This window comes from Bos indicus x Bos taurus, chromosome 5 (assembly GCF_003369695.1).
Source record: "Bos indicus x Bos taurus breed Angus x Brahman F1 hybrid chromosome 5, Bos_hybrid_MaternalHap_v2.0, whole genome shotgun sequence".
Lineage (NCBI taxonomy): Eukaryota > Metazoa > Chordata > Mammalia > Artiodactyla > Bovidae > Bos > Bos indicus x Bos taurus.
This window is the reverse complement of record NC_040080.1, coordinates 17,960,129-17,983,129: the sequence shown is the minus strand read 5'-3', so window position 1 is coordinate 17,983,129 and position 23,001 is coordinate 17,960,129. Positions and strand designations below refer to the sequence as shown.

At 44.0% G+C, this 23,001-nt stretch overlaps 1 pseudogene; it reads left to right on the top strand.

Moving 5' to 3' along the window:
- Window positions 1-23,001, top strand: part of LOC113893408 — a 41,718-nt pseudogene extending 18,717 nt beyond the window's left edge.

The window sequence follows — 23,001 nt, the reverse complement described above, 5'->3', positions numbered from 1 at the left end:
GTCCGAAAGGGAATCCCCAACAGGAGAAGCTTCAGTCTCATTCCCAGAATAACTATGAGAATATGGATCGCAGCCTTAGAACATTCTTGGGTAAAAATTCCACTGAGCCAATGATGCCTTCAATGATAGGTGCTCAAGGGAGCAGAAGAGCTTGACAGTCCCTGGAGAGAAAGTCTCCACACCTATTGGTCACTGAGCACTTTCAGTCTCTGTGGTCTTCATAGGAGGTGAGGTCAAATGCTTCATGCAGGTATAGCTGCCAGGCTGGACCTTTATTGAATTAGATTCATCATGGTAGCTTGTATTCTGTCATGGGATGGCCAGTCAAGTGCAGCTACAAGAGAGGATGTAGGAAGGTGCAGGCAAACAAAGTGTATTATAGTCACAGGTCCTAGAGAGTCAGAGTACCAGTAGATGGGTACATGGGGGAGGTGCCAATAGAAAAGGTTTAAACCAGGAGTAGTGACCCCAAATGGACCCCAAATGTGTAGACCCATGAACAAGTGACAATAATTGGGGGTCTGGGTGTAGTTACAGTATGTGCAGGTTTGAGGGGATTTCCCTGGTGCATTTGAAGGTCACTAGGTCACAGGGAAGGACATGATGGGGGCATTGGGCAGGAGTCTCATCACACTGGTGCACCTGCTTACCTAGGTGGGGAGCTCACATCCTATTTGTGGGGATGTTGAGGCTGCAGCAAAACATGAAGTTTAACAATTACAACATAGAGACTGGGTAGTGAGGTGAAGAGTGTATGACATTGTACATAAAAAGGGCTCAATCCTGACTAAGCATATTTGACCTGGGCCAAGATGGAAATCAGAATGGGATTGAATGGTTACAATATTTGGCAAAGATATTTTTCAGTTGTTATAAGAATGTTTGATGAATTGTCCAGGACAGTAATCCCATGACAATAGGCGGAATTGAGGTAGATATTATCGTATCACCACAAGTTCTCTCATGTAGGTCTCAGGAAAGGATCCTCCCAACTGCTGAAGTGGTGGGACAGGGGAGCTCTGAGGACATCTGCAGTGGGTTCTTAGAAAGCACAGCCAGTCAGCTCTCTGGTGTTTTGTTGAGGAAGATCATTGGAAAAGTGCTCTTTTCCTATCTCCCCTTCAGCAGACTTTTGATGATATTAGTTGAGGCTATTAAGAAAATAATTCTTTTCCATTTTAAAAACTGCTTCATTGAGATATGATTGACATACAAAAACTGAGTTTGGAGATCTGTGGAACCATCACCACTCCTATGCCATGAACTGGTTCATCTCCTCAAAAGTTTCTTTTACTCTATGATTACTATCAAAAGTAACTATTTTTTTTTTAATTTTATTTTATTTTTAAACTTTACGATATTGTATTAGTTTTGCCAAATATCGAAATGAATCCGCCACAGGTATACCCGCGTTCCCCATCCTGAACCCTCCACCCTCCTCCCTCCCCTCTCCTCTCTCTGGGTCGTTCCAGTGCACCAGCCCCAAGCATCCAGTATTGTGCATCAAACCTGGACTGGTGACTCATTTCATACATGATATTATACATGTTTCAATGTTATTTTCCCAAACCTCCCCACCCTCTCCCTCTCCCACAGAGTCCATAAGACTGATCTATACCCCAATGTTCATCGCAGCACTGTTTATAATAGCCAGGACATGGAAGCAACCTAGATGCCCATCAGCAGATGAATGGATAAGAAAGCTGTGGTACATATACACAATGGAGTATTACTCAGCCATTACAAAGAATACAAAAGTAACTATTTTTGCACAATACTGGATGCTTGGGGCTGGTGCACTGGGACAACCCAGAGGGATGGTATGGGGAGGGAGGAGGGTTCAGGATGGGGAACACGTGTATACCTGTGGCAGATTCATGTTGATATTTGGCAAAACCAATACAATATTGAAAAGTTAAAAAATGAAGTAAAATAAAATAATTTTAAAAAGTAACAATTTTCAAAGGATCATTTGATTTGTAGTTAGAAACTGCTTTTCATTATGTATTTATTCATGTTTTTTGCTCTGGGTCTTTGTTGCTGGGTGTGGGCTTTCTCTAATTGTGGCAAGTGGGAGCCATTCTCCAGCTGCAGTGTGTGGGCTTCTCATTGCGGTGGCTTCTCTTGTTGCAAAGCACTGGCTCTAGGCACGTGGGCTCAGTAGTTGTGGTGCACAGGCTTAGTTGCTCCATTGCATGTGAAATCTTCCCAGACCAGAGACTGAAATCATGTCCCCTGCATTGGCAGGCAGATTCTTAACCACTGGACCACCAGGGAAATCCAGAAATTTCTATTTTAAGAAAACCTGTTTTCAAGTAACAACTCTTATTATCATGATGTCCTAATTGTGATTTCAACTGCAGATAAGCTTGTGAAACACTACAGGAGTCCCGGCCTTATTTTGAGGCATCATCATTGGAGAAGGCAATGGCACCCCTGCGGGGAGCGAGCTCCGCCCCTGGCAAAGGTCATGAGGAAGGAGGCTTGGCATACGCAAAGGCGGGATCAAGCCTCAGGAGTCTCCCTGGAAATTCTCGAGCAATCTACCTCCAAAACCAGAGTCTGCCTACTTTCTGCTTTGTGCTTTCACCTACACCTCTGACTTTACGGGGGGCTGTCCCCCACTACCTCTCTGAAAAAAGAGTTAGCTTACAGCTCCAGTTAATAATTCCTGGGTGTGACAGTGTTTCAACCTACAAACTCCCTTGGAAGTCCTCTAGCCTGCCTGAATAGGTTTTTCCGGCCACATGTGATTGCTCAGAGCCTCCAAACTGTGAGAGGCATGAGATGTTCTAAACTGTCTAAATACAGATTCCTTTGAGCAGTTAAAAGATTGATTAGAAATTGTATTGGTGAAGGGATTTTCACTTGTTGGGCCAATGTTTGCTGCTAAGTCTCCATATCCCTTACCTGCTGTGTCCCTGGCAGTGTATTGATTAATATAATTGGTGTAAATAGTAGCTTTAATGTTTGTAACCTGGGACCCTTGAGTTAATTCTTTTTCTTGTTATAGCCCACCACACCTTTGCTCTGTAGGAATGCAACTTTATCTAATGCTTTTTGGAGGCTGGCGCCTGACTTTAGAATAATCACCTTTAGAGGAAAAGGCCTCCCGGGCCAGAAGATGATGCAAATCACCTAAACTTTTGCATATGATAAGTTTGCAGGAAGAAAGCCTGGCTTACTGCCTGACTCTACCCCTTCCCCCATTATCCTCTATGCATAACTTAAGGTATAAAAACTACTTTGGAAAATAAAGTGCGGGCCTTGTTCACCGAAACTTGGTCTCACCATGTCGTTCTTTCTCTTACCTTCTGGCTGAATTATTCAGCCTCTTTTCTCCACTGAATTTCCTCACTGAGCTATCCTCATTCTATTACTCTTTATATCCTTAATTAACGTTTAATTAAGCAATTGTTTCCTGATCCTCGCCGACGCAGTCCCCGCTTCGAATTCCCTGGATCAGCCGGGGCTGGTCCCCGGCACACCCCATTCCAATACTCTTGCCTGGAAAATCCCATGGATGGAGGAGCCTGGAAGGCTGCAGTCCAAGGGGTCGCTGAGGGTCAGACACGACCGAGTGACTTCAGTTTCACATTTCACTTTTATGCATTGGAGAAGGAAATGGCAACCCACTCCAGTGTTCTTGCCTGGAGAATCCCAGGGACGGGGGAGCCGTCTATGGGGTCGCACAGAGTTGGACACAACTGAAGTGACTTAGCAGCAGTAGCAGCATCTGAATAAAAATGGAATGTGTGTGATATTGGAGCTTCCAGTGTTATCACTTCAAGAAAACTGATGTCTTGATATCAATTCCAGTTAAGATACTCTTAAAAATAAAAAGATTTGAGAGTGCTCTGGCATTTAAACACTAATTGTGGTTTGTACTCTGAGTACCATTGCACTAACTCAGGCTCTTACATTCTTATGAATTGTTCCAGTTTTCTTTCTTTTTTTAAATCTCTTTGCTACCAGTTTCCTCCCACTGCTTTGTCTTTTCTGTATGTTCAGACATGTTTTGCTACTAATAATGTGAAGATTAGCCAAAGTGGTGTTGGTGCAGCAGAGATAAGAATAGAATAGCACGTCTTTTCAGTTTTCTCGCTGAAATTCAACTCTTGCTTCTTCTCAACTGTAGGAATCGAGTATGGAAGAGAAATTTCAGCTTCTTTTAGTGGATTGTTGGATGTGATGAACTGTGTTTAGGAGAACTCTAGAGCAGAAACAATGACCTAAAACAATGTAGAGGAGCTTGTGGGAAATAAAGAGGAGACTTCAGGAGAAAGATTTATGAAGGACTTCACTAGTCGAAAAAGACTGAAGTGCAGAATGGTGAGGGGATGAAGATGCAAGGACTCCAGGAGGGGAGGGGAGGATCAACATCCATGACAACTCATATATTCATCACAGCTCCTGTGTTACACTTCCTTCCTGCTCTCAATCTTTGCTTCCTTCTCTTTATCTTGATGTGGGAGATGTTTCTGAGCTTGGTGGAAGTGCTGGCATTTGAAGGTTACAGTTTTCTTTGTGGGAATTTTTTTTTTTTTATCATACCATATCTATAAATAGCTGAGGAAAGAAGAGAAGCAAAGACAAGGGAGAAGGGGAAAGATATACCTAGCTGAATGTAGAGTTTCAGAGAATTGAAGGAGAGATAAGAAAGCCTTCTTAAATGAACAATGTAAAGAAATAGAGGAAAATAATGGAATGGGAAAGACTAGAGTTCTCTTTAAGAAAACTGGAGATACCAAGGGAACATTTCATGAAATGCAGGATAAAGGACAAAACATCAAATATCTAACAGAAGCAGATGAAACCAAGAAGACGTGGGAGGAATACACAGAATAACTGTATAAAAAAGATCTAAATGGCCCAGATAACCATGATGGTATGATCACTCACTTAGAGTCAGACATCTCTGGAGTGCAAAGTCAAGTGGACCCTAGGAAACATTAGTACAAAAAAAAGCTAGTGGAGGTGATGGAATTCCAGATGAACTATTTAAAATCCTAAAACATGATGCTGATAAGTGCTGGACTCAGTATGTCAGCAGGTTTGGAAAAAAGCAATGGCCACAGGACTGGAAAAGGTCACTTTTCATTCCAATCCCAAAGAAGGGCAATGTCAAAGAACATTCAAACTACTGTACAGTCGTGCTCATTTCACATGCTAGTAAGGTTATGCTCAAAATCCTTCATGGTAGGCTTAAGCAGTATGTGAATGGAGAGCTTCCAGATGTACAAGCTGGGTTTAGAAAAGGCAGAGGAGTCAGAGATCAAATAGCCAACATTTCATTGGATCATAGAGAAAGCAAGAGAATTCCAAAAAATCCCATCTACTTCGGCTTCATTGACTATGGTAAGGCCTCTGATGTGTGGATCACAACAAACTGGAAAATTCTTCAAGATGTGGGAATACCAGACCACCTTGCCTGTCCCCTGAGAAACCTGTATGCAGGTCAATAAGCAACAGTTAGAACTGGACATGAAATAATTGACTGATTCAAAATTGCGAAAGGAGTACATCAAGCCTCTATATTGTCACCCTGCTTATTTGACTTATATGCAGAGTACATCATGTAAATGCTGAGCTGGATGAAGCTCAAGCTGAAATCAAGATTTCTGGGAGAAATATCAATAACCTCAGATATGCAGATGACACCACTCTTATGGCAGAGGCGAAGAGGAGCTAAACAGCCTCTTGATAAAGGTGAAAGAGGAGAGTGAAAAGGCTGGCTTAAAACTCACATTCAAAAAACTAATATGTCATCCAGTCCCATTACTTCATGGCAAATAGAAGAGGAAAAAGTAGAAGCAGTGACAGATTTTATTTCCTTGGGCTCCAAAATCACTGCAGATGGTGACTGCAGCATTGAAAATAAAAGATGCTTGCTCCTTGGAAGACAAGCTATGACAAACCTAGACAATGTATTTAACAGCAGAGAGATCACTTTGCTGACAAAAGTCTATATAGACAAAGCTATGGTTTTTCAAGTAGTTATGAATGAATGCAGAAGTAGGACCATAAAGAAGGCTGAACGCTGAAGAACTGAAACTTTTGAACTGTGGTGCTGGAGAAGACTCTTGAGATTCCCTTGGACTGCAAGGAGATAAAACCAATCAGTCCTAAAGGAAATAAACCCTGAATACTCACTGGAAGACTGATGTTGAAGCTGAAGCTCCAACACTTTGGCCACCTGATGAGAAGAGCCGACTCATTGGATAAGACTCTGATGCTAGGAAAGATTGAGGGCAAGAGGAGATAGTGGAAACAGAGGATGAGATGGTTGGATGGCATCACTGACTCAATGGACATGAGTTTAAGCAAACTCAGGGAAATAGTTAAGGACAGGGAAGCCTGGCGTGCTGCAGTTCATGGGGTCACAAAGAGCCAGACATAACTTAGCGAATGAACAACAAAAAAAATCACACTTTACCTTGAGGTCACATTTTGTCACAACACACAATGTCTAACCTACTACATTAAACTTCCACTTCCCTGTTCTTGCCATTTGTGCTATTGTTGTTATACATTCTTTTAGTTAAATTATGAGTCCTATAATATGTTGCTATTATTTTTGCCTTAAATATTCTAGTATTTTAAAATTGAGAGAAAACATTTTTATATGTACCCACATAATTTCTGTTTAGTACAGTGTCCATAGCTTTGAGCGGATCCACATTTTCATCTTTTATCACTTGCTTTAGCCTGAAGACCTTTCTATAGCAGTTTTGTGCAGGGTATATCTGGTGTCCTTAAATTCTATCATCATTTATTTATCATTTAAATGTTCATTCAGTTTTAAAAAGTATTTTCATAGGTGACTGAATTCCAGGTTAGCACCTCTCTACCCACCCCAATGCTTTAAAGATTTTTTATTTTGTTATGGGACTTACATTGCCTCCGTCAAAAAGTCAGGACAACTTTTCTTTGTTTCTTGTATATAGTGTGTCATTGGAAAAGACTCTGATGCTGGGAGGGATTGGGGGCAAGAGGAGAAGGGGACGACAGAGGATGAGATGGCTGGATGGCATCACTGACTCAATGGATGTGAGTCTGGGTGAACTCCGGGAGTTGGTGATGGACAGGGAGGCCTGGCGTGCTGCGATTCATGGGGTCGCAAAGAGTCGGACACGACTGAGCGACTGATCTGATCTGATCTGATCTGATATAATGTGTCAGTTTTTTTTTTTTTTTTTCTGCTTTTAAAGACTATTTATTTCTGTTTGTTTATCACTGGATTTCAGCAATTGTATTATAGGGTTTTATAAGAATGTTTTCATGATTTCATTTGGAGTTTGTTTAACCTCCTGGACAGTGGGTTTACAGTTTTCATTAAATTTTGAAGAATCTCATCTGTCATTTCTTAACATTTCCTCCTACTCATTTCTTATTCTGAATCTTCAAAAACACATATAATTTAATATTTTTCCACATGCCATTGAGTTTCCATTCATATTTTTCTTTTTTTCTGTCTCTCCTTCTGCTTAGATAGTCCCTATTGCTATTTGTTTAACTTCCCAATTCTTTTATTCTGCAATGTCTAACTTCTTGTTAAGTTAATCCAAATACTTGTTCATTCCATATACTATATTTTTTCAGTTCGACAAGTCCCATTTGTTTTATTTTTAGTTTCTCTCTCTGTTTATTTTTATGCTTCATTAAATGTGTTTGTATTAGTGGTTCAAAGATTTTATCAGCCAATTCAATCATCTCTGTCATTTCTGAATCTGTTTATAATGATTGCTTTTTAGAAAGCTTGTTATGGATTCCTTTTTCTTTTTTTTAGGTATTGTAGTAATTTTTGACTGGATGCTGGAAACTGTGAGACAATCCTTTACCAGTAAGAACTATAACAATAAATAATCAGCAAACACTCAGGAACCAGGGAGTTTTATTTGAAAAATTAAATTTTTTTAATTGAGTTACCTTCATTCTCTTCAAAATGTGTTCCTTTGATGACCACCTTTGATGAATTTTTATTTTGGTTTTCCTCTTCTAGTTTCAAAACTTCCTGTGATCCCACCTTATCTGCCACATGCCTCACTTATACTTCACTTTTACAGCAGTTTCTTCCTTTTTTTTAAATTTTATTTTATTTTTAAACTTTACAATATTGTATTGGTTTTGCCAAACATCAAAATGAATCCGCCACAGGTATACACGTTTTGATTTTTTTTTCCATCCATCTGTGTCTTTTAAGATGGTGTTTACTTGTCTGAAGTGGAAGAAATGAAAAAGGATACCAGGGTTAGGTGGTAGACAGGAAAAGCAGAGGGAGATGTTATATCTAGAAACTTATTCAACTAGTATTTCCCCAAATATTTATATGTTTTATCCATATTGAAGCTTTCTCAACTTGGAACTCTCCAAATTATGGCTTTCTTGCTCACTGCCTTCCTCTCATTCTCTTCCTCCTTCTCCTTTCTAATATTTTCCTTTTTTTTTTTGCAGTGTGTCAGTTTCTTTTAGAATGACAAAACATTCATGAATGAAATTAAAAAAAAAAACTACAAATAAATGGAAAGTCATCCTATGTTCACAGATTGGAAGAATCAATATTGTTAAAATGTCTATACTACTCAAAATTATTTACAGATTTGATGCAATCCCTATCAAAATTCCAATGGCATTGTTCATGGAAATAGAAAAGCAATCCTCAAGTAGGAGTGTGTTGTTCAATTTTTATGCATTTATTAATTTTCCCATTTTCTTATCATCACTGATTTTTAGTTTCACTTCACTGTGGTCATAAAAGATACTTGAAATGATTTCAATCTTCTTGAATTTGTTAGGACTGGCTATAGCCTCACATGTCATATAGTCTGGAGAACATGCCATGTGTGCCTGAGAAGAATGTTTATTTTCTGTGAATAGGGATACAGAATTAGTATAATGATAGTATTAAAATCAATCACTATCACCTCTTAGCATTTTCTATGACTCCTGTCTTAGAAGAAAAACCTCTAATAGGAAGTGATCTGCAAACTCAGCTGTGTGCGAAACTCCCACTGAGAACTCCCTCTCTCCCTGGTTTATTGACAAATTCAAGGTTATCAAGAGAGATCAGGACCACCTCCATCTCGAGACTCTCTGAGCTTTTTTAACTCATCATCTTTCACACTGAGGTCACCTAATAAATTCTTAGAATTTTTTCCATAAAAATATGGGAAAAACAAAATGCAATGCTATAAAAATGAATTAGTGGTGGTGTCTATACTTCTTATCTGGGTCGTTACCTGTTTACAGGTTGGAATGCCCTCACGGATCCAGCCACATTATTTTCCCTAACCTAAGTCACATGAGGACTAGCTCCTGGGAGAGAAAATTTATCAGAATATTAGCCCCACAAGTTCCAAGAAATCTTTCTAACCTTGTCTGGATGATACATCTCTAATCTCATAGCCCATGTCCCTCTGGGTGGCTTCTGTTCTGCATATCTCTGCATTGAAGTTTAAGTGCCTGCATATTACGTAGTTTCCTTGGGTCTGTAGGTCCCAGGCTTCTAAATGAGAAATTTACTTCTCCAACAAACTCTGAAATATGTTTTCCTGGTATTCAGTCACTCCAATGATTTGTCTTAGACTTTGTAGTTTCCAGGATCCTAAACCAAGGAATTCACATTTCTAACCAATGTCAAAGTATACATTCTTGGGATGCAGCCATTTATAACTGACCCTGTAGATTTTTTTCTGGATTTGCAGTTGTGGCACTGTCAAATTCTCTCTCCACAATGATGTGAGCTTTCACATCATTGCCCATGATGTGTTGTTTCCATTTGTCAAGCCGGGATCATGAAGACTCACTGGTTTGTTGTTGTTTTCTCTTAGGGTTCTTTCATCTGGTTGGAGGGGATGGACCCTGCTCAGGGCGAGTAGAAGTGCATTCTTGAGAAGACTGGATCCCAGTATCTGATGGGAACTTCACACTCCTCACTGCCCGGGTCATCTGTGCAGAGCTGGGGTGTGGCAAGGCTGTGTCTGTCCTGGGACATGAGCTCTTCAGAGAGACTGATGGCTGGGTCTGGGCTTAAGAGTTCAGGTGTGAGGGAGAGGAGCCTGAGCTCCGGGTCTGCCCCAGAGTGCCCTGTCCCAGGGGGCACCTGTCACCACAGTGGAGCTGCTCAGGTTGTCTGTTCAGGTGAGATGCACATCAGGACTAACCTCCCTGCACTGTCTGTTGGGGTAAGAAAAGTATGAGATTCTGCTGAAATTCTGTCTTCTTCTACTAGTGTACTCAGAAGTCCGGCTCATGACAAATGGGACCTCTCAGTGTGAGGGGCAGGTGGAGATGAACATTTCTGGACAATGGAGAGTACTCTGTGCCTCCCACTGGAGTCTGGCCAATGCCAATGTTGTCTGCTATCAGCTGGGCTGTGGAGTCGCCATCTCCACCCCCGGGGGACCACACTTTGTGGAAGGAGGTGACCGTATCGCAACAGTCTGATTTCACTGTTTAGGGGCTGAGTCCTTCCTGTGGAGTTGTCCTGTGAGGGCCTTGGATGGTCATGACTGTTCCCGTGACAACACAGCCTCTGTGATCTGCTCAGGTAAGAGACAGGATAGGGCTATTGGTACTCAGGATGCTCCTGGAGTGAAATGTCCTCAAGAGCAGAGAGTGAAGGAAAAGTGGCTTCAAAAGTCAGATATTCTGTGGTGAAATGTAGTTCCTCTCAATGTTCATCCATTTTCAAGTCAGGGCAGAAATGTTAAGAGGAATAATATGTTTAAAAATAAATATTATTATTTACCTACATATAAGGGTGGACTTTATTTTGGGGGGCTCTAAAATCACTGCAGATGGTGACTGCAGCCATGAAATTAAAAGACTCTTACTCCTTGGAAGGAAAGTTATGACCAATCTAGATAGCATATTGAAAAGCAGAGACATTACTTTGCCAACAAAGGTCTGTCTAGTCAAGGCTATGGTTTTTCCTGTGGTCATGTATGGATGTGAGAGTTGGACTGTGAAGAAGGCTGAGCGCCGAAGAATTGATGCTTTTGAACTGTGGTGTTGGAGAAGACTCTTGAGAGTCCCTTGGACTACAAGGAGATCCAACCAGTCCATTCTGAAGGAGATCAGCCCTGGGATTTCTTTGGAAGGAATGATGCTAAAGCTGAAACTCCAGTACTTTGGCCACCTCATGCCAAGAGTTGACTCATTAGAAAAGACTCTAATGCTGGGAGGGATTGGGGGCAGGAGGAGAAGGGGACAACAGAGGATGAGATGGCTGGATGGCATCACTGACTTTATCTACGTGAGTCTGGGTGAACTCCGGGAGTTGGTGATGGACAGGGAGGCCTGGCGCGCTGCGATTCATGGGGTCGCAAAGAGTCGGACACGACTGAGCGACTGAACTGAACTGAAATGAACTGAAGGGTGGACCTCGTCCAAGGTAAGCAGCAGCGACTGCACTTTGCTGGAGCAGCCGTGAAGAGATACCCCACGTCCAAGGTAAGAGAAACCCAAGTGAGATGGCAGGTTTTACGAGAGGGCATCAGAGGGCAGACACACTGAAACCATAATCACAGGAAACTAGCCAAGCTGATCACATGGACCACAGCCTTGTATAACTCAATGAAAATAAACCATGCTGTGTGGGGCCACCCAAGACAGACGGGTCATGGTGAAGAGGTCTGATAGAATGTGGTCCACTGGAGAAGGGAATGGCAAACCAGTTCAGTTTTCTTGCCTTGAGAACCCCATGAACAGTATGAAAAGGCAAAATGATAGGATACTGAAAGATGAACTCCCCAGGTCAATAGGTGCCCAATATGCTACAGGAAATCAGTGGAGAAAATAACTCCAGAAATAATGAAGAGATGGAGCCAAAGCAAAAACAACACCCAGTTGTAAATGTGACTGGTGATGGAAGCAAGGTCCCATGCTGTAAAGGGCAATATTGCATAGGAACCTGAAATGTTAGGTCCATGAATCAAGGTAAATTGGAAGTGGTCAAACAGGAGATGGCAAGAGTGAACATCGACATTCTAGGGATCAGCAAACTAAAATGGACTGGAATGGGTGAATTTAACTCAGATGGCCACTATATCTACTACTGTGGGCAGGAATCCCTTAGAAGAAATGGAGTAGCCATCATGGTCAACAAAAGGGCCCAAAATGCAGTACTTGGATGCAATCTCAAAAACGACAGAATGATTTATGTTCGTTTCCAAGGCAAACCGTTCGATATCACGGTGATCCAAGCCTTTGCCCCAACCAGTAACACCGAAGAAGCTGAAGTTGAACTGTTCTATGAAGACCTACAAGATCTTTTAGAACTAACACCCAAAAAAGATGTCCTTTTCATTATAGAGGACTGGAATGCAAAAGTAGGAAGTCAAGAAACACCTGGAGTAACAGGCAAATTTGGGCTTGGAGTATGGAATGAAGCAGGGCAAAGACTAATAGAGTTTTGCCAAGAGAACGCACTGGTTATAGCAAACACCCTCTTCCAACAACACACATGGACATCACCAGATGGTCAACACTGAAATCAGATTGATCATATTATTTTCAGCGAAAGATGGAGAAGCTCTATACAGTCAGCAAAAACAAGACTGGGAGCTGACTGTGACTCAGATCATGAACTCCTTATTGCCAAATTCAAACTTAAATTGAAGAAAGTAGGGAAAACCACTAACCATTCAGGTATGACCTAAATCAAACCCCTTATGATTATACAGTAGAAGTGAGAAATAGATTTAAGGGCCTAGATCTGATAGACAGAGTGCCTGATGAACTATGGATGGAGGTTCGTGACATTGTACAGGAGACAGGGCTCAAGACCATCCCCATAGAAAAGAAATGCAAAAGAGCAAAGTGGCTGTCTGAGGAGGTTTTACAAACAGCTGTGCAAAGAAGAGAAGCGAAAGCATAGGAGAAAAGGAAAGATATTCCCATTTGAATGCAGAGTTCCAAAGAATAGCAAGGAGAGATGAGAAAGCCTTCCTCAGTGATCAATGCAAAGAAATAGAGGAAAACAACAGAATGGGAAAGACTAGAGATCTCTTCAAGAAAATTAGAGATACCAAAGGAACATTTCATGCAAAGATGGGCTGGATAAAGGACAGAAATGGTATGGACCTAACAGAAGCAGAAGATATTAAGAGGTAGAAGATATTAAGAGGTGGCAAGAATACACAGAAGAACTGTACAAAAAAGATCTTCACTACCCAGATAATCATGATGGTGTGATCACTGACCTAGAGCCAGACATCCTGGAATGTGAAGTCAAGTGGGCCTTAGAAAGCATCACTATGAACAAAGCTAGTGGAGATGATGAAATTCCAGTTGAGCTATTTCAAATCCTGAAAGATGATTTTGTGAAAATGCTGCACTCAATATGCCAGTAAATTTGGAAAACTCAGCAGTGGCCACAGGACTGGAAAAGGGCAGTTTTCATTCCAATCTCAAAGAAAGGCAATGCCAAAGAATGCTCAAACTACCACATAATTGCACTCATCTCACACGCTAGTAACATAATGCTAAAATTCTCCAAGCCAGGCTTCAGCAATACATGAACCATGAATTTCCTGATGTTCAAGCTGGTTTTAGAAAAGGCAGAGGAACCAGAGATCAAGTTGCCAACATCTGCTGGATCATCGAAAAAGCAAGAGAGTTCCAGTTTCTGCTTATTGACTATGCCAAAGCCTTTGACTGTGTGAATCACAACGAACTGTGGAAAATTCTGAAAGAGATGGGAATACCAGACCACCTGACCTGACTCTTGAGAAACCTATATGCAGGTCAGGAAGTCACAGTTAGAATTGGACATGGAACAACAGACTGGTTCCAAATAGGAAAAGGAGTATATTGTATAGGAGTATATTGACAAGGCTATATATTGTCACCCTGCTTTTTTAACTTATATGCTGAGTACATCATGAGAAACTCTGGGGTGGATGAAGCACAAGCTGGAATCAAGGTTTCTGGGAGAAATATCAATAATCTCAGATAGGCAGATAACACCACCCTTACGGCAGAAAGTGAAGAACTAAAGAGCCTCTTGATCAAAGTGACAGAGGAGAGTGAAAAAGTTGGCTTAAAACTCAACATTCAGAAAACTAAGATCATGGCATCTAGTCCAATCACTTCATGGCATATAGATGGGGAAACAGTGGAAACAGTGACTTTATTTTTTGAGGCTCCAAGGTCACTGCAGATGGTGTATGCAGCCATGAAATTAAAAGATGCTTACTCCTTGGAAGGAAAGTTATGACCAATCTAGACAGCATATTAGAAAGAAGAGACATTACTTTGCCAAAAAGGTCCATCTAGTCAAGGCTACGGTTTTTCTAGTAGTCATGTATGGATGTGAGAGTTGGACTATAAAGAAAGCTGAGCACCGAAGAATGTATGCTTTTGAACTGTGGTGTTGGAGAAGACTCTTGAGAGTCTCTTGGACTGCAAGGAGATCCAATCAGTCCATCCTAAAGGAGATCAGTCCTGGGTGTTCTTTGGAGGGACTGATGTTGAAGCTCAAACTCCAATACTTTGGCCACCTGATGGGGAGAGCTGATTCGTTTGAAAAGACCCTGATGCTGGGAAAGTTTGAGGGCAGGAGGAGAAGGGGACAGCAGAGGATGAGATGGTTGGATGGCATCAATGACACCATGGACATGAGTTTAGGTAAACTCTGGGAGTTGGAGATGGACAGGGAGGCCTGGCGTGCTGCAGTCCATGGGGTCACAGAGTGTCTGACATGACTTAGTCATTGAACTGAACTCAAGTATAAGTGTTTTATTACTAATGCTGCATAACCAAAATTCCCTGTAAACTTATCAGCTTAAAACCTGTTTATTTTGTTCATGATTTTCTGCATAAGGTGTTTGAGAAGCCCTTAGATTGGCAGTTCTCTCTTAGGATCTCTCTTGAGGCTGCAGTCAGATACTACCTGAGGCTGACATCATCTGAGGACCCATTGTGCTGAAAATCCATGATGGTTCATGATCAAGCCTGGCAGCTAGAAGTTCACCTGGGCACAGACACATGACAGTCTCTGCAGGATGAGTCTCAACAGGGAAGACTTGCCCTAAAACAAAAGTCTTGAGTGATTTCAGGGGAGGCTGAACAGCCATAGACCTAATGATGAAGGGCGAGCAGTTATATCTTCACTCCCTTCTACTGCTTACCAGGAATTCACGAAGGTCAGCAGAGATTCAAGGGAAGGAGGCATAGACATCACTTCTTGGTGGATGTTAAGATTTTGTGGGTGTTTAAAAACTACCAAGGTGTATAAAATGGGTAATTTTGGATTCTAAATTTCTACCTTTAGTTCTGTCAATTGTAGCTTTATGTTTCTAGGCCTTAGTATATAAAAATTACATCTTTTTAGCATCTTTATTTACATTTTTATATTTTCCAATTTGTTCTTGCTGTGTTTCTGTCTGTGTACTTTAATATTCCTATCTGTGCTAGTGGAGTGTTGCACACATCCTCTGGGTTATTTCAAAAACTGACTTTTTTCAGTTCTAGAATTTTTATTAGTTTCTTTGCTATCATTTCTCTGACAAAATACTATCTTGTCATTTCATTATCTAACATTTCATTCATGGTGATTTCAACTTGCCAGGTAACTCCAAGAACTGGATGTCCTGTACATTTTTTTTCTAATGGATTTTTTTCTTTATACAGTTTTGTAATTTTTTTTTTAAATCTTTTGTGATTGGGTGTTTTTGATTGACAGACATTATCGGGCTCTTCCTCCCAGGCAGACCCTGAATTGTGCTTCATGTTCCCTGAGCCTGTGCTTCTGGAAGAATTTCTGCTGAGCCTTTCAGAGACTCAGCTCTTACCTCTGAATAGCCAAAGTCATCAGAGAAGCACTCACTTCTGCCCTTTATTCTGAGAGCTTGGCTCCAAAAACTCTCACTGCTTTGGTAGCTGTACGTACAACAATATCAAAAGTATTGATAATTTCTCACTTTTGTAAATTTATTCTTAGCGCAGTGATTGGCTTAAATAAGAAATTTTGGCATTGTCAGACACAGAACTCTCCATAGAGAAGGCAAACTCTTAAATTTACGATAGTGTTACTGCTACCTTACAGCATTTATCTCCACCACTAGGTCATTATTTACCTTAATTCAGTTTTCTGTTCTTTAACCCTCTCAGGCCTGTAATCATTGCTGTTTCTGCAAGAAACCAGACCCAGGTGCTGTCCCAGTACAATGACTCCGTGTCCGAACCAGCAGGCTCTGCGGCCTTAGAGGAGGACGCCCCCTACTGCTCAGGTGAGGGTCCCACAGGACAGAAGGCCCTTCTCATTCCCCTGTCAATGCCCCATTGTCCCATTTCTCTCTCCTCAGACAGCAGACAGCTCCGCCTGGTGGATGGGGGCGGTCCCTGCGCCGGGAGAGTGGAGATCTTTAACAAGGGGTCCTGGGGCACCCTCTGTGATGATGGCTGGGACCTGGATGATGCCCGCGTGGTGTGCAGGCAGATGGGCTGTGGAGACACCCTCAGTGCCACGAGGTCTGCTCACTTCGGGGCAGGATCAGGGCCCATCTGGCTGGACGACCTGAAATGCACAGGAAATGAGTCCCACGTGTGGAGGTGCCCTTCCCGGGGCTGGGGGCGGCACGACTGCAGACACAAGGAGGACGCGGGGGTCATCTGCTCAGGTCTGCGCTGCACACTGTCCACAGGCTGGGGAATGAGCGGGGAGAGGGGGGATTGCTGGAGGACGGCAGTCTGAGCCTTGAGGGAGAGACGCTGAAAGGACCAGAGTAGGAGCCTCCCATGGAGCCTGTCTTTCCAGCAGGTGAAGACGAGGTGCTTTCGCTTCCTCCTGCAGCAGCTGACATTCTGGTCCTTTATTCTCAGCAGTGTTTCCTGGCAGAGCCATTTCCTACAGCGTCTGCGTGAAAGCAGGGCTCTCTCTTCAGTTCCCTGTGGTAGTACAGTCTAGAGATTCTGTTGTTGTTTTAATGAAAGCACAGTCTTACTCTGTTCAGTTCTGTATGCTAGAAGTCTGACCAGGGTCTCCATGGGCCAACATTCTGGTGTCCACAGAGCTGCGTTCTTTCTGAAGGCACGAGAAGGACTCCTTTCCCAGCGTTTCCCGGTTCCTATGTGGCCTCATTCCTTGGCTCAGAGCCCTCTTTCTTCTTCTTCAGACAACAATGCCTCTTCCAGCCGTTCTTTCTCACTCACATTTCCCTCTGACTGGAGCTGGGAAAAGTGATCCATTTCTGAGGATAGTGGGGCTAAGGAGGTGATTACACTGTGCTCAGGTGGTTAATCCACAATATTTCAGATTAATCTCACCATCCCAAGGTATTTACCTTTGTAATATCTATAAGGTCCCTTTTGAAATGTCAGGTAACATATTCACAGGTTCCAGGGATTAAGATTTAGACATATCTGATGTTCATTATTCTGTCTAGTTCTCCAATATCCACATTATACCCTTTCACACACTCTTGTACAGGTTTTGTCAGGAAGCAGGATTCAGCTCCCCTCCCTGCATGTGCCCAGGTTGGTCTTCCTCTCTGTTTGTATCCACTACATCATCATGGTAGAAATATTTAGAAATATAGACACAAATGGAGAAAGATAAGGAGACAAATTTCAGTCTTGTCACCTAGTGGGTACCTCCTCTTCTGGGTCAGGTGAATGTTCACAATTTATGGGAGAGAGGAAAACCCAGAGCACTGAGTGGAGTGCTCACTGTGTCCTGTTTCCTTTCTTTCAGTCTTAGATTTCCTGGCCCTCAGGATGGTCAGCGAGGACCAGCAGTGTGCTGGGTGGCTGGAAGTTTGCTACAACGGGACCTGGGGCAGTATCTGCCACAGCCCCATGGAAGACATCACTGTGTCCGTGATCTGCAGTCAGCTTGGCTGTGGGGACAGTGGAAGTCTCAACCCATCTGTTTCTCTTAGGGAAGGTTATAGACCCTAGTGGGTAGATGGGATCCAGTGCAGGAGAACTGACACCTCTCTCTGGCAGTGTCCTTCTGACCCTTGGAAATATACATGCTCTCCATATCAGGAAGCCTATATCTCGTGTGCAGGTGACTTCCTGTCTGTTCCTGTGTCTGTCCCAACAACGTAGGACGTTGTTAGTGTGATTTTATATTTTCCTATCTAAGTAATGAGTTTAGGTTGAGTCTACAAAAAGCTGTGTATGCCTGTGTTTCTGTGTGTTGTATTTGTTGTGGGGTATGGAGACTTGTCCCTGGAGGAGAGTATGGCAACCCACTCCAGTATTCTTGCCTGGAGAATCCCCATGGACAGAGAAGCCTGCCCAACTATAGCCCATGAGGTGGCAAAGATTCTGACAAGACTGAGTGACTAAGCACAGCACAGCACGTTGAGACTTGTAAACAATAAACAAAGTTATTTCACCTGGTGATCAGAATCAGTGAATTTCTCAACCCCAGAGATAATGAGCCTGTGTTTTCACATGTCATTTGCACCGACCCAAGGACCTTAGATAATCTTATGTGGGGACAGGACCACCCCCACTGTCCCTGATCCACTGTTTCCATGTTGTTTGCACGGAGAAGACCCAAGAGCTGTCCAACTGCTGCCCCCTGCACAGGTATGTCAGCACGCCCCCCTCCTCTGTGGCTCCCAGGGGCTTCTTCCTCCCATGAGGGGAGTCACAGGAGGGGCTGCTGCCTTTTCAGACAGAGAGAGCTCCGGCTCAGGGGCGGAGACACCGAGTGCCCAAGGCAGGTGGAGGTCTGGCACAGCGGCTCCTGGGGCACCATGTGAGATGACTCCTGGAGCCTGGCAGAGGCCGCGGTGGTGTGTCAGCACCTGGGCTGTGGCCCAGCCCTGGAAGCCATGCGGGCTGCAGGGTTTGGCCCTGGAATTGGGAGCATCTGGCAGGTCGCGGTGCAGTGTGGGGGCTGGGAGTCCTTGTGAGACTGTGCTGCGGAGCCCTGGGGGCAGAGCGGCTGCAAGCACGAGGAGGATGCTGGTGTGAGGTGCTCTGGTGAGTGAGGGGCTCGGGGTCCACCTTGGGTGAGCTGGGGCAGCGTGGGGGCAATGGGCTGGGCTGGGGGTGGTGGGGAGTTTGTGTTCAGACAGTGTCCTGGTGCTTAGGCTCTGATCTAGGACGGGGGAGCTAGGAGGACTGGACACTGATGTTGTGGAGACTGAAGGGTGATTTTAGGCTCAGGAGGGAAAAATGGGCTGCCCTGCATCTGGCCAATCACCCTGGTCCAAACAACTGTTTTTCTCTTTGGGTGCCAGGACAACATTGCCCCTGACTACAGCAGGTACTGTGCCTTCATCTACGGTCAGGGGAGAATACTCAGATTCTTGGGACCTGTTCTGTGGGCTCTCTGACAACTCAGGAGAGGAAAGAGTCTGAGGAACTCCTGGATGGTGGCGGGGAGGTGGGTGGGGAAGCCAGGGCATTACGTTGGGGAACTCCCCTGCCTTGATTCCCAGGGTCAAAGGTTCTCATGCCCGGGGTCCAAGTGGGTCTGGTTCCCATGTTGCATAATCTAAGTTTCTCCCATGTGCCCCTGAGTGTTGCTCCTCATCAGTGAAGTGTGGGTCCCAGGACTGTTTGATGCTCTGTCTCCTGAAGCCCAAGGAGAGGGGATCAGCCAGGTCCTCAAACGCTGTCTTGACAGGGCAGCTCCCTGACAATCCCTAGCTCTGCCTCGGGACCACACTGGCCAGAGTGGAGTTGACTTGTCTCAGGACGAGACCCAGAGGAGCACAGTCTGTTAGTGTACTTGTCCCTGAGGCTGGGACACCATCGTCTGGAGCTTCAGGAAATGCTGGCAGGGGTTTCTCTGTGCCCAGGACCTTCTCCAACCCTCTTCCCTTGTTCTTCTTAGGGACGAAACTCAAATCCCTGGCGTCTTCTCCCTGCCTGGGGTCCTCTGCCTCATCCTGGGGGCCCTTCTCTTCCTGGTCCTCATCATCCTGGTGACTCAGCTGCTCAGATGGAGAGCAGAGCACAGAGGTGGGCTGCAGGTGGAACTGGGGATCAGGGAAAGTGTGTGGAGGCGGGAGATGGCACAGGTGTGAGGAGGGGAACCTGGGCAAGGTCTCTGTTCTGAGTCTGCAGAACTCCATGTTCTCCTCCATGGAACTCTAAGGGCTGAGTAGAAAGAGGACTAGGGTGTGAACTATCATAAGTCATGGCCACTCTTGTGAGACCAGACAGAGTCGGGGCTGAGCTGTATTCAGGGTCAGATGAGGCGAGAAGGTGCCAACACAGTGCACTGGATGGAAGGTGATGCTGAGGTCCTGGCAGCCCCTGTGTGAATATTAGGGAGATGAAAGTGGGCCTGCTGGATTGGGGTGTCTGGGGCAGCATCTCTGACTTTCTGGGGGATCTTTCAGCTCTATCCAGTTTCAAAGATGCTGTCAATGAAGGCATGTATGAGGAAGTTGATGATTTTGGAACACTGGCGCAGAAAGATCTTCAGGACAGCCCACGTGGGTGTCTCTGCCAGTCCTCCGGGGACCTCTGGTTGTTAGCACCCTCTGGCTGTAAGCTGTCTTCTCAGCATCCGCAGACCCCACGTGTGCCCCAGACTCACAGAGGCGGCTCCTCCAAAGCAGTTGGATGGCCTCTTAGAGCCCCGTGAGACCCCAGCCTCTATCTACACTGCAGGAGCCAAGTCTGTCCCATCTCAGACTTAACACAGATCCTGTGGTGTGGGGAGGATCGTTCTGTGTCTTGTGTGATGTTTGTCTCCACATTAAGCTTCCTTTCAAATGACTCAGGAAATCAGCTGCCATGTTACATGAGAGACAGTGAAGACAACAATGACTACAGATCCACTCCGGGTAATAGACATGGACCTGCCGTAGCTGGGTGTTGGGGAGGAGAGTTTCCCTCATAGAGATGAGATGCAAGAGAAACAGTCTTCTTTTGATGGACCAGAGGGATCCCCTGAGTCCAGACAGGGTCTGTCCTCCCCCTTCTCTGGCTGTTCTGTGATGTCTCATGCTGGGGCTGGGCTTTATATGTCCTTAGTCACCCTCATTCCATCACAACAGGTACACATTGCTTTAAGAAATAGCATCTGTAAAGCACAGTTTGTCAACTTATTTTAGTAATCCTCACTGGTGTAAGTGTTGCTTTGAAATATTTAATTTTAATAAAGAAATATTGATGTTTTGGAATCATCTTTTGGTTTATGGACATATCAAAATGAAACATGGTCTTAAAGAAAAAAATGTATTGAAACAATGAGTGACTGGTGCTTCTGTTTAGTGGCTCAGAAACTCTGGTTCAGAAGGGATCTTAGGTTTTTTCCAGACCAACCCACTTATTGTAGTTTCATCTGACTCCCTGCTCTGCCCTCAGAAGCCCCAGATCAGAGGACTGATGCCCCTGGTGAGGATTATGATGATGCTGAAGAGGTACCAGTGCTTGGGGCTCCTCCTGCCACTCAGGGGAGCAAGGAGGAAGTGTTCCCAGAGAAGGAGGATAGGATTGAGACCCTCTCAGAGAGATGAGTGGGGTTAGCTGATCTCCTGCAGTCTTTGGTATCTGTCCTGGAAAGGGTGAATTTGAGCTCCTCAATGCCCATCCTTCTTAGAGATTCCAAACTTGGATGACCTTGTGTATTTGATAGCATCACTTTGATCATATTCCTTTCTTTGTTCCTGTCAGGCTCCTTGGGCTCCTTGGGAGGGAGGAATCACTCTGTGTTCTTGGGATCTGTGTCTCCATAATGTTTGAGTAAATTTATCAATGCATCTTTGGTATATTTTTGTTAAGACTTGTAGATTAATTGAGTATATTTACCAAGTCTAAAAATGGAAAAACTATTTTGATAACATCTTTGCACTGTCTCATTCATGAAATGTAATTAGAGATTTAAAAAAAGATATTGCAGTAATGGTATTTGTGAAGCATTTTGATAATTTAAGATGTGTTGTGTTTGTATGTTACAGTAACATGTACAAAGTCTAAGATATACAGTGGCCTTAACATTAAGCCATGGTGGTGTATTATAGATTCAGAATCTATAACCTCTGGGCATATAAGGTTTTCTCAGATGGGTGGGCAGCTAAGGGCTTCCCAGGTGGCTTAGTGGTGAAGGATCTGCCTGCCAGTGCAGGAGATGGAGGAGATAGAGGTTCAGTCTTTGTGTTGGGAAGATCCCCTGGAGAAGGAAATGGCAGCACACTCCATTATTCTTGCCTAGAAACATCCACGGACAGAAGAACCTGGCAGGTTACAATCCATGCAAAAGAGTTGGGCACATCTGAGCATCCATGCACTCCACAGACTCTAATCTGCTCCAGAAATTTCAGTGGCGGGGAGAAGACACTCATTCTCCAGAAAAGAATATATCTCCATCTGAGGGCCCATGTAGTCCCTGGGGAGGGCCCACTATGGTGCAACCTGTGATCATATTTGTGGGTATTTGGGAACACACATCAGGGCAACCAACAGCAGAGTTGGATTGTCAGTGAGGAGTCAGATTGTTTCCGTCTTCAGTCTCCCTCTCATTGTGATTTCATGTCTGTCAGTTGTGAGAGGAGAAAATTTAAATTCGCTATTATGATTCTTACCATACCTGGGCATCTTCTTGCTGGTTATGTAGCTTGGAAACACGTTTTCCCAGAGCTCCTGTGTGAGCACAGTTCTCTTGTGATGCAGGATTTCCACATGAGCTGAGGCCTCAGAGAGCATGGACTGGATCTGAGAGGACAGCCCAGGTCCATCCTCACTGTAACTGATGTGAAATAGTCTGAGCCTCCTGCCCACACCTGGGTCCCAGGGATGCTTTGTCACCACCACTTGCTTAACTCGCTTCCACCACACTGTCCAGTTCCTTTGTCTCAGTTCTAATCAAACTTCTCTTTGCTATTTCAGGCTCTTCTCTGAACGTCTCTAGAGAGGAAGCTGATGCTGGGGAAAGAGAAGAAAGCCCCTGGCTGCTTCGGGAAGAGAAGTGGGACCCTGGTTATGATGACATTGAACTAAGTGCCCAGGGAATATCCACAGTGACTTTCCCATGATGTATATTGAATATGAGATGAAACCTCAGAGAGTTTAATTGCCTGT